The sequence below is a fragment of the Oryctolagus cuniculus genome, chromosome 2, assembly GCF_051225735.1.
Source record: "Oryctolagus cuniculus isolate XC-2025 breed Fujian yellow rabbit chromosome 2, ASM5122573v1, whole genome shotgun sequence".
NCBI classification, from domain to species: Eukaryota; Metazoa; Chordata; class Mammalia; order Lagomorpha; family Leporidae; genus Oryctolagus; species Oryctolagus cuniculus.
Genome location: NC_142868.1, coordinates 145,659,650 through 145,671,812, shown reverse-complemented (window position 1 = coordinate 145,671,812; position 12,163 = coordinate 145,659,650). Strand labels below are relative to the sequence as shown.

General features: G+C 54.2%; 1 long non-coding RNA gene across 3 annotated transcripts; it reads left to right on the top strand.

Moving 5' to 3' along the window:
- The first annotated feature begins 186 nt into the window (after nucleotides 1-186).
- LOC149128085 (uncharacterized) lies at nucleotides 187-11,797 on the top strand. 3 transcript variants are annotated; one of them, XR_016229325.1, is made up of 3 exons: nucleotides 187-1,137; nucleotides 11,084-11,163; nucleotides 11,387-11,797. It is a non-coding gene; the product is annotated as an uncharacterized LOC149128085 (long non-coding RNA). The 3 variants fall into 3 exon arrangements; XR_016229324.1 differs by lacking the exon at nucleotides 187-1,137 and adding an exon at nucleotides 1,171-1,544; XR_016229326.1 differs by lacking the exon at nucleotides 187-1,137 and adding an exon at nucleotides 4,238-4,370.
- The last annotated feature ends 366 nt before the right edge of the window (nucleotides 11,798-12,163 follow it).

Here is a 12,163-nt window from a genome sequence, read left to right as displayed (position 1 = left end):
TCTCCTGCTTTCCCCAGCTCCTGGAGCTGCACCCTTTGGCGCACGGCCCCTTATCCATCTTCAAAGCCAGCACGTGGCCACACTCGCGATTACACAGAAGACCCAACCGAACAACCCAGGCTACTCTCCTCCCCTTCTCAGAGCCCCTACCTACCCTCATCACCTGTGGAGTTTTTGCCACTTAAGGGAATAGTGGCAGGTGGCCGGGATTAGGACCTGGGTAGGTCTGGAGCCCGTGGTTCCGCCCACCACAGCCAGTAACCGGCGGTGCAGGAAGGCGGCCTCACCGACTCACCTCTGAGGGTGGCCAGTCCTCGGACCAGCCTGGCTGAGGAGACTCGAAAGTACAGTTGGCCTTGCCGGGAGGCCACAGCTGCTCCTGCTCCCAACTTCCTTTTTCTTCGGACTCATCTCCTCCCCTAAAAACTGTGAGAAGTCCCCAGCCTTTGCGAGCTCAGAAAGGCTGAGGCAGCTAGCCTTGTTACTGGGGGTGGTGGAAGGGGCAGGACTGGAACTCGGGGCCTCTGATGCCCGGCTCCTCCCTGTCGTCGTTTATCTCCCACCTGCGCCCCAGGCCCACTGCGGCCACGCGGAGCCTGGGATTGGCTGCTGCACTGAAGACGCAGCCCCTTCCTCCGCTGCCACGAGTGCCCAGCTCCGGGTCACGATTTCTGTGTCGCGCCAGACGGCAGCCATGCTGCGATCTCGCGCGCGGCCAGCAGGGGTCAGCATCCCCCGCGCCAAAAGTAACAGGCTGCCGCGGCGGCCAGTTTAGGGGGCCTGCGCCTCTCCCTCTCCCCAGCTCGCTTCGGCTCTAAAGCCAGAGAAGGCCCGGGACTGCCTGTGGCTGTGGCGGCCAGGGGGCGCACTGGTGGAGGCTGGGAGTGCCACAGCGCCTGGAGCAAGCGCCGGGCAGACGGAGGATGTGGTAGTAGAGGTAGCCTGTCGGGGTGCAGTAGGGGCTCCAGGGCCAGAGGCAGCTGTTTCTTTGTGGACCGAAAGCTCTGAGGACTTACCGAATGCGATGCATTATGAAGTCTGGAAGGAGTCGTCTTTCCAGAGTTTAGCAGATTCTCGGCCTCTGTCTGATTCCCAAGTGACCGTGGATCCAGGTGCAAACGCTTCCAACTCCCGCAGGTGCGGGGTGGGGCGGGGCGGAGGCTGCCTGGATGCAGACAGCACCAGAGGGAATCTCTTCGCTGATTAGTACCTAATAGGACTGCAGTAAGCTTTTGCTGTTGCTCCCGGCAAAGCTGGAGATTAAGGCCTTAGCCTCACTGGCTGCTCCGCGGCCTGTTTGTGGCCTGACCTGAGCAGCTGCCCCCAGTAGCCTCTGGCCACTAGCCCAGAAATGCCATTGACAACAAAAGAACCAAGAACTTCATTTCTTACACGGTATTCTCTCCATGGGCTTATTTCTTTAACCTCAGAGGAGATAGAGATTAGAACCCAGATCTGGTGTCCAACAGAGACCTGGATGTTAGATCGGACGTGGGCAGTTCACGCTGGCAGACGGCAGGGAAGTGCCATGCGGTCTCTGCCGGGTAGGTGGGGAGGCTGACGGTTCTCACTGCAGGGGCGGTGGTGCAGATTCACTCAGCCAATGCTGCACAGTGCTAAGGCTTTTTGTTTGTTTGTTTTATTTGAAAGTCAGAGTTGCAGAGAGAAAGAGAGAGGTCTTCCATCCACAGGTTCACTCCCCAACTGGCTGCAACGGCTGGAACTGGGCTGATCCAAAGCCAGGAGCCAGGAGCTTCTTCCAGGTCTCCCATGTGGGTGCAGGGGCCCAAGGACTTGGGCCACCTTCCACTGCTTTCCCAGGCCATAGCAGGGAGCTGGATCAGAAGTGGAGCAGCTAGGACTTGAACCGGGGCCTATATTGGATGCTGGCGCCACAGGCGGTGGCTTTACCTGCTACGCCACAGCACCAGCCCCAATCCTAAGGCTTTTACAATGGCAGCTCTTGGTCTGGGTGCTGCTCGGAGGGCATCAGGGCTGTAGGCATGGCCTGGCCAAGTAGCGAGCTGATGTCGCTGTCAGCAAGTGGATGCCCTTGTGGGACAAGCCCCCCCCCCCCTCCACTTTGGTCTAGCTCAGACGTCATTGCAGGCCAGTCACGTAGTCGGGTGTGACTTCTGTGAGAGGTGATTCCCCAGTCTAGTGTGCATGACCGGAGTTACAGCTGTCTTACCCAGGTGTGTCCTTCCTAACCAAGACAAGCTCCCCCCAAAAGATTTATTTATTTAATTGAAAGAGTTACACAGAGAGAGAAGAGGCAGAGAGCGAGAGAGGTCTTCCATCTGCTGGTGCACTCCCCAAATGGCTGCAACAGCCAGAGCTGTGCCGACCTGAAGCCAAGAGCCAGGAGTCTCTTCCGGGTCTCCCATGCGGGTACAGGGGCCAAGTCCTTGGCCCATCCTATACTGCTCTCCCAGGCCATAGCAGAGAGCTGGATTGGAAGTGGAGCAGCCAGGACTTGAACCGGCGCCCATATGGGATGCCGGTACTGCAGGCAACAGCTTTACCTGCTACGCCACAGCGCTGGCTCCTAGCCCCCTCTCGATGCCAGCGTGGAACCCTGCAGTTTGAGGAGAAACTAAATTCTGGCTTCAAAGTAAAGCAAGTAAAGCAGGTCATTCTTCAAAGCAGACTCAAAATGTCTTGTGAGTAAAACCACAGTGGGTGCTGTGAGCGACTTTGCAGGGACACGCGTTTTCCCCCTCGGAGGAACGTCGGGGCATTGCTGTTGGGTCCTGCTGGTCTCTGCTCGCAGAAGTTGTGACTGGAGACTGCAGTCAGGTGCTTTGGTTTTCAAGAATAATAAAACAGCACCTGTGGGGGGCGGGGGCGAGAAATCTGCCTTCCACCCCAGCTCGGGGTTGCCTCGGCACCCAGCTCTGCAGGGCGGCGCTCCATATTGTCTTTTGTTTTGTTTTGTTTTGTTTTGACAGTGAGAGAGAGAGAGACAGAGAGAAAGGTCTTCCTTTGCCATTGGTTCACCCTCTAATGGCCGCCGCGGCCGGTGCACCGTGCTGATCCGATGGCAGGAGCCAGGTACTTATCCTGGTCTCCCATGGGGTGCAGGGCCCAAGCATTTGGGCCATCCTCCACTGCACTCCCTGGCCACAGCAGAGAGCTGGCCTGGAAGAGGGGCAACTGGTACAGAATCTGGCGCCCCGACCGGGACTAGAACCCGGTGTGCCAGCGCCGCAAGGCGGAGGATTAGCCTAGTGAGCCGCGGCGCCGGCCTCCATATTGTTCATCCTTGCACTGCACAGCAGTTTGGTTTCAGGACTGTTTGTGCGATCTCCCTGTGGTCTGTGGCATGGGTCGAGGGTGAGTGGTGCAAATTGGGGCTCCCGCCTCAGTTGCCCTTAGCTCCCACGGCTCGTCGTTCCGGCGATGCCCGCATATCTGCTCTCCCAAGAAAGGCTGCTGCCCAGCCCGCCCTGGAAGACCAGCGTCCTCGTTGTGCTCCTTTTCCAGGCTTCCGGAGCAAGAGCCTTTCCTAAGGCATTAGAGCAGGGCTGAGGCTTTTTGTTACCGCTAACAATGCCAACACTGCCTTGCACAATAACTTACTGTACAAAACAAACTAATTCTTAATTTAATTTTCATGTAGTCTGCTTGAGCCCTTAACCTGAGGGGGAAAGAGAGTGGTTTTAATCAGCCCAAATGTCACTGTGTATTGTATTTAACAAAATAGCTGTTTTGCTGTGAACACTGTGGAGGGCTAGATTTTTCTCAGGTTCTGATTAAATGGTTTTCTTTAAGTAAGCAAAGCAATGAGGACAATCCTAAAACCAGAACTTTCCCCAAATAGGAGGGAGTGGAGCTCATTGTCTTTGCAAGGAACAACTGAACAGCACCCCTGTGTTCGTAAGGGAGCTCCGTGTAACTGACTGGGCCCGAGTACGGCTCACGCTGGCGTCGGGGAAGCCTCCACGAGTTCTGCTGGGTCTTACTGAGCCCTCAGGACAAGGCCGTGGGTAGAAGGGGACGCTGTGCACGCTTTGTGGAGGGTGACATGGGCTCCACGAAGAGACTTGTTTTCTTGCCCCCAATGCTGCGCTTGAGTAGCCTGATCTGAGCTGCTCCTAGGAGCCCTGGGGCAGAGACCCCTGGGGTGCAGTGGTGGGGGCTGGGTTGTCACTGGGTGGCTAGGGTTCTGTCCTGGCGCTCTTGCGGTTTTGCCCTATGTGTGTCAGCGATGTTGGTTACTCCTACCCACAAATCCCTGTCAGCTGTTTTTAAAGGAGAGACCTCACCCTTACCTGGAAGCCGGTGTTGAGCCTGGGCAACACAGCAGGATGGCTCACATCCACTCCTCTTGTAACAAGGTGCTCAGAACCCCTCAGATGGGCCCAAGAGTAAGTACTGCAGGCCCGAAGGCATTTGTTTATCTGTCATGATTTCCATAAACAACATTGGCTGAGATAATATCCCTTTAAGTGTGGACTGCAGATGCTACCCTAACTTTATTTCTTTTGTTTTTAATGTATGTATTTGAAAGAGACTCAGAAAGGAGATAGGAGAAGGAGAAGGAGAAGGAGAAGGAGAAGGAGAAGGAGAGAGAGAGAGAGAGAGAGAGAGAGAGAGAACGAGCTTGCATTCACTGGCTCACTCCCCAAATGGCCACAATAGCATGACTGGACCAGGCTGAAGCTGAGTGCCAAGAACTCCACCTGGGTCTCTGACATGGGTGGCAAGGGCACACATGCTTGTTCCATTACTAGTGTCGTCCTAGGCACATCAGCAGGAAGCTGGATCAGAAGCTGATCAGCTGGGACTTGAACCTGCCTTAGAGTATGGGATGCTGGAATGGCAAGCAGCGGTCTAACCCACTGTACCACAACACTGGCCCTTACCATTAACTTCCCTTTTTTCTTTTTTTAATTTTTTTGAAAGGCAGGGTTACACACAGAAGGAGAAACAGACATCTTCGGTCCACTGGTTCACTCCCTTGATGGCCGCAATGTCCAGGGCTGGGCCAGGCTGAAACTCGGAGCCAGGAGCTTCTTCCTGGTCTCCCCTGTGGGTGTAGGGCCCACGCACTTGGGCCATCCTCTGATACTTTCCTAGGTGCATTGCAAGGAACTGGACTGGAAGAGGAGCAGCTGGGACTAGAACTGGTGTTCATATGGGATGCCGGTGCCTCGGGTGGCAGCCTTACTCACTGTGCCACTGCACAGCCCCCTACCATTAACTTGGAAACCTTGCTGACCCCAAACCTCCTTCCATCCTCTGGTTCACTCCCCAAATGCCTGCAACAGCCAAGGTTGGCCTAGGTTGAAGCCAGGAATCAGAGACTCCTTCTGGGTTTCCCATGGAGGTGACAGACACCCAAGTACTTGAGCCATTACTTGCATCAACAGGAAGCTGGATCAGAAGCAGAGGTGGGACTTGAACCAGTGTACTTCAATATGGATGCAGGTGTCCCAAGCAGTGGTACAACCCGCTGTGCCACACATCCACTGCTATACTTATCTTTTAATTTCATTTTTCCACAAAAGTTTTGAAGCACTTTCATATTATTGCTGAAAAATGTATATCATTTGCAAAATGACTATTCTCATCAACTTGGGTAATTGATAAATATTACATCAATGATTATATCAAATAATAAGCCACTTAATCTCTCTACCTCCTGAACTGGAAGACTAACCCCTGCCTTGTTCTATTCTGTTTTCCATTTGATGAACATCTGTTATGTGCCAGACACTCCAGGGAACAAAGATGGGCCAGTCTCTTCCTCCACTATGCAGGAGATGGGCAGTAAACTGGCTAATGGGATTATAGACGAGAAAGCTGGGTCCTGGACAGCTTTCTCTCCCCACCTGACGCCAGCTGGCCTGCTGGTGTCTACCCTGAGAGCCCACCGCCCCACAACTCTCCCCTGGTTCACAGACTGGAGTGTCTGTAGCTAAGCCTCCCACCTCTTCCCTCGTGGTCTTGGGGGCTACTACACAGCTTTAGTGCTGCCCCCTCTTTGTGCTACCTAAGACCTCTTCAGTCCTCCCAGCCCAGTCCCTAAGCACCTGTGGAGTACTAGCCCCTGCCCTGAGCTGTCTGGGAGGACCAGGTAGGAGACAGCCCCTGCTGGGTAAGGAGAAGAACAAGCAAGGATGATGCTTTGGTGCCTGAATCCAGACTCTGCTACTTACTAGCATTGGGACCTTAGCCAGGTAGCAGATTAGAGCCATAGCATCCTTGTCTACAAAGTGGGCGAAAACAGGGACCCTTGGAAACTATAAACTCATCCTCAGGCCAGTGTTATAGTAGTAACGACAGCAGCTGGGACCCACTGATAGACCTGACCCAGTGGGGCAGAAGTTAGAGGAGAAACACGCTATTGGGAGTGCTTCAGAAAGTTTGTGGAGAAACAGAAGGAAAAGGTCAGTTGATTTTTGGTGCAAGAAAAATTGGAAATCCATGTGTAGTTTTTTCATAATGCACATTGCAGGAGGCTTTTGAAATCTTTGTAATAGAGAAGAATGGGAAACGAGGCAGGAAAGGCCTCCAGTGTCCATGCTGGAGAGGCAGCATGAACTAGAGAAGGGCAGGAGAGCCTACGTGGACAAGTGGCTGCCACACCCAAGAAGTCCCATTGATAAGGGACACAGGGCCTGAGGGCGGAGGGGGCTTCTGACAACTTTTGCAGGTGTTTGGGATTAAACTTCATCCAGCCAGTAGGGAAAGTGGGTGGGCCCTCTGCAGGGGCCCCGGGGAGCAGCAGCATATCCTGAATGGAAATCCAGGCTGAGCCCGCTGACTGCTTCCTGGTCCCAGCTGCTGACAGGCAACAGGCGGGAGGAAAGGGATGTTGGGAAACGGTCCAGGAACATTCCGTGAAGGCAGGGGAATGTGACTTGCTGTGTGCAGAGCGCGGAGGCCTGATGACTTGGCCACATGAGGAGACAGTAAATGAGGCTCAAATTTAGCTCCCTGTAGGGGTGAGAGCTGTCTGGAGCTTCCTGATGCACTCCAGGTGCAGCCCTCCACACCCCTCCCCTCCCCGAGCTGGCACACTCGGCCCTGGAAGCTTGGGAGCTCATATTTGAGGGTTTGCCCTACAGAGCAGGAGGGATTAAGTGGGGGGCCGGGGTTAAGGCCTGGCAGGGCTCCCTGATGCAATGCAACCTCGGAAATTGGCCTTAGCCCTTCCGTCCTCGGCCCTCTGAGAGGAAGGATGACAGGCGGAAGAAGTTACAGCAGGTTGAAAGTGTGGGTGCATGGACAGCGTCTGGCCAGTGTTCTCAGCATGCCCACGCAGTAGAGCACCCAGATCTGTTTGTTAAAAACACCAAGGCTAGGGCCCCAGCCGCTGGACATTCCACTTTGCTAGGTTCAGGGGAGACCCAGGCAGAGTTGGCTTCAGGATGTCAGTTTTGCTCTGTTTTCAATTTTTCATTGTGAAAAACCGAGTGAATGGAACAATCCCCCCGCCCCCATTTGCCTCTCTTTCCACTTAGACAGTTTCAACCTTGGCCAGTCCTCCATGCCTGCGCCCAGGCACCCCCAGGTGCTTCTCCTGTGCACACATGGTCGGGACCTACAGGCCCAGGCCAATCCCTTGTGCAGATGAGCAAGCTGCCCAGAAAGGACAAAAACCCTTGCTACTTAAGCATCTGGGAACCCAAGAACCTGGATGCTCTGTAGAGGCTCTGCCGACGCTTCCGGGAAGGCTCACCTGGGGGCCGTGCCAGGGTTGCCTGGAGGCAGAGTGGGCCTCTGTCCCAAGTGTCAGTGGAAGCTTCTGGTTCTGCTGTGCTTTGTCCTGCTTGGGCTCACTGCAAGACTGCCCCCGATGGCCCTGATCTCTAGTGCCGTGGCCCTTGGGTTAAAAGGCAGTGGTTTCGTCTTGTGGTGGGGTAGGGCTGTGATGACGCAAGGTTCTGGCCTCGAGGGCCAGGTGGGAGGGCTTCGGGCTATGGGTGAGCACCCTGCAGGTACCTGGGGGACAGGCATGCCCAGTGACTGATAGCCTTTCTCCCAACGCTCTGTTCTTCCTTTGCTGATCAGAGAAACTGATGCTGCTTGTGAAACCAGGTGTTCTTTGTCTCGGGCCCTGGGAGGAGCCAAATCCTCAGATCCCAAGGGCCTAGTGGGTCTGATGGGGAAGGCAGCCCCAGAGCTGGGGGACAGCCTGGGTGCGGTATGGCTTTGGCAGATGGATGAGTGGCTACAGTGACTTCTCCTCCTGCCATTAGGAAAGTTTCCTTCCGTGTCACTCCTGCTGGCACCCTAGTCCCGCACTCTCCCACGCAACCCTGCAGAGATGGCCCGCAGTGCTGCCAGGTGAAGAGGTGGCTATGCGTGGCCCACGGCCTCTGGAGGGTGGGAAGGTGGGTATCACCAGCACATCTTTGGGCCAAACCACACCCTGTCAACATGTCAAGGGGTGACAAAAGACCCCAAAATGAAAGGATTGGGGCTCCATATCTTAGTGGGACATTGAGCCTGAAGTCCAAGGAAACCTTAAAAAAATCCGTGACTTAGGCCGGCGCCGCAGCTCACTAGGCTAATCCTCCACCTTGCGGCACTGGCACACCGGGTTCTAGTCCCAGTCGGAGCGCCGGATTCTGTCCCGGTTGCCCCTCTTCCAGGCCAGCTCTCTGCTGTGGCCAGGGAGTGCAGTGGAGGATGGCCCAAGTGCTTGGGCCCTGCACCCCATGGGAGACCAGGAGGAAGCACCTGGCTCCTGCCTTCAGATCAGTGTGGTGCGCCGGCCGTGACGGCCATTGGAGGGTGAACCAACAGCAAAGGAAGACCTTTCTCTCTGTCTCTCTCTCACTGTCCACTCTGTCAAAAAAAAAAAAAAAAAAAAAAAAATCCATGCTTTTAGTAGAATTAAAACTGGAGAGTGACTTGGCTGTGACTGTCTTTGCCACATGCATGTTTAACTTGCAGATGGCTATGTGGAACTGGTGTGGGGGGGGGCAGTCAGAGAGGACCCCAGGTGCTCATCACAGGGAGAACACAAGGGAGAAGCAGGGAGTAACATTTCCTATCCCAGAACCTCGGCCTGCCTGCGGCTGCTTCAGAAGGGCCTCAGAGCTATTGTGTCCACCAGGTGTGGCTGTAGGGTGGAGGGAAGGCGCCTAAGGGGATGGGGGTGGGGTGGATGGTGGCTGTGTTGCAATGGGTTAAACTGTCTCTTGGGACATTGGAGTGCCTGGAGAGCCTTGCTACTTGACCTCTGATGCAGCTTCCTGTTAATACACCCGGGAAGGCAGCAGACGATGGCTTAGGTACCTGTGTGGGGGACCTGGATGGAGTGCTGGGCTCCTGGGTTCTGGTCTGGCCCTGGCTATTGCAGGCATCTGGGGAGTGAACCAGTGGAAGGATGATCTGTGTCTGTCTCTCCCTCTCCCTTTCCTTCTGTTACTCTGCCTTTCAAATGAATAAATAAATAGTTTTTTTTTTTTTTTTAAACAGAGGTAGGGGGTAGTGCTGTGGCATAGTGAGCTAAGCCTCTGCCTGTGGCACTGGCATCCCATATGGATGCTGGTTCAAGTCCTGGATGCTCCTCTCAATGCAGCTCTCTGCTTATTGCCTGGGAAAGCAGTGGAAGATAGCCCAAGTCCTTGGGCCCCTGCACCCTGGTAGGCGACCCAGAGGAAGCTCCTGGCTCCTGGCTTCGGATGGGCCCAGTTCTGTTTATTGCGGCCATCTAGAGAGTGATCCAGAGGATGGAAGACATTTCTCTCCCTCTCCCTCTCTTTGTAACTCTACCTCTCAAATAAATACAACTTAGAAAAAAAAAGAATCTGCGAGCACTAAAGGTTGTCCTTGGAGCAGGTCCTGAATGTCACCTAGGAGCTTTCTTGTCCCACCTCTGAACGAAGTTCATGGAGTCACTCGGCTGTGTCACGTCAGGCCAGTTCTACCAGGCAACCTGTTATCACAAGACAAAAGTGACTGAGGCTGGTGTCATGGAAGCACATAGAGAAGAGAGATAGATTCCTGGTACACACTGCGGGGAAGCAGCGGGCAAGCAGATGAGGTCGGGGCTGACGACAGCTACAATGCAGACCATACTGGGGGTACACCTGCAGCGGCGGTCCCTTCTTAGGGTGCTGCTGCCCTATGCTTGCAAGGGAGCAGCGATCAAGACAGCTAGAGGCTGTCCGTTACAGTATGGACTATCACCCAAGAAGCATACTTGTAACTGCCATATTTTCCCAGTTAGCCTGAGTTTCCCCAGGCAGGTGATTCACATCTGTGGGCAGAACTGGGGGACTTATACCAAATGCCACCAAAAGCCCCCACGGTCACCCTCCACCACCTTTATTTTATATTATTTGAGGTGTACTTTTATTTTGTATGCATTTGTACATTCTGTAGGCAACTCTTGGTGTAGACAAATGCACACTGCTAAGTGGGCTAGGGGCATATTCCAGCCTCAGGTCCAGGTCCAGGCTCAGCAGAAGTGGTTGGGTTTACAGAGGTTGTTTTATTTTTTTTTTAAAGCTTATTTATTTATTTGAAAGTCAGAGTTACACAAAAGAGAGGCAGAGAGAGAGAGAGAAAGAGAGGTCTTCGATCTGCTGGTTCACTTCCCAACTGGCCACAACAGCTGGAGCTGTGCCGATCTGAGGCCAGGAACCAGGAGCCTCTTCCGGGTCGCCCACATGGGTGCAGGGGCCCAAGGACTTGGGTCATCTTCTATGCTTTCCCAGGCCATAGCAGAGAGCTGGATCAGAAGAGGAGCAACCGGGACTAGAACAGGCGCCCAAACAGGATGCCAGTGCTTCAGGCCAGGGCGTTAACCCGCTGCGCCACAGCGCCGGCCCCTACAGAGGGGGGTCTATAGAGGTCTGCTTCCCTCAGAAGTGGCCCAACTGGGAATCTGTGTGGGTAACATGCTAGGCAAGGCTGGTCCTGTTCTGTGTGTGATTTGGGGAAATACCAACTTTGCTAAGACTTTTATCTTCACTTTAATGCTATATGGGCTCATTTGACATCTTGCCAGGATCCTTTTCAGTTAATTATTTTTTTCTAATTAAAAATCTAGCAGTCAAATTGCCCTGGAAAATGGAAACACTTAATAGTGTTAGTAAGGATTTCATCTCACTTTCAGAGCTCTGTCCAAGGAATTATCTGTCCAGGAAAACAACAGATGATGTGAAAGGTGATGGTGTGTCAAGCTGCAGATCACAGGTGGGCGATGGCTGGCTTTCTGTGGTGCTAGGGGGTGCGGGGACAGAAGGTGGCACACTCCTTGCCCCTGGGGTAGGAAAGTGCCCAAGGAGGCCCCGTGGCTTGGCTGTGGGTGCACACTGTGTGGTGTGTGGTGCCTGAGCATCAGCGGGCCCTGGGCAGCCGGGTGCTGCTTCCTGCCTCCTGCAGGTGTGCCTCAGCTTGTCCCTTCTCCAACTCCTAGGCCCCGGTCCAGGCCCAGGACCTCCGCTGATGCTCTGCTGGCTGGGAATCCATTCTTCTAGCAAACCTCTCATGTCCCAGGCAGGCCCCCAAAGGACCACCCATGAGGACAGCGAGCCACTCCTGCCTCCAGGTCTCTGAGCTTCTGGAAGACACCGCAGGCTGGCTCATTTCCCTCGGGCATGGCAACATCTCTCAGCCCACCACTCTGGTCACCCAGCGTGTGGGATTCTCTGTTCCAAACCCTCTCGTCCCCATTTCTGCACCCTCAGGGCTCAATTCCAAGGTCCCGAGGTCCTTCTCTTGACTTGCCAGAACCTGGGGCCAGCTCTGGAGAGGGCGTTGAGTGGAATATTTAAATTGCCACAGAAACAACAAGCAAATCTATAATAAAGGTCTGACCTGAATCCTGAACTCTAAAAGTTCTCAGCTCCTGCTCCCTAGGGCCCCCTCACCCCACTGCACACGGCTTCCCTAGAGGGAGGACATTCCCATGGTGCCCGTGCCCACGCCAGGGCCTGTTGTGTTCCCAGTGAGTGCAGCATCTATAGATAGGCATTTTCATTTCTTTTTTTTTTTTAAGACTTATTTATTTATTTGAAAGCTAGAGTTAGGGATAGAAATCTTCCTTCCCCAAGTGGCTGTAATGGCCGGTGCTGGGCCGATCTGAAACCAGGACCCAGGAAGTTCCTCTGAGTCTCCCACGTGGATGCAGGGGCCCAAGCACTTGAGTCATCTTCCACTGCTTTCCCAGGCCATAGGCAGGGAGCTGGATTGG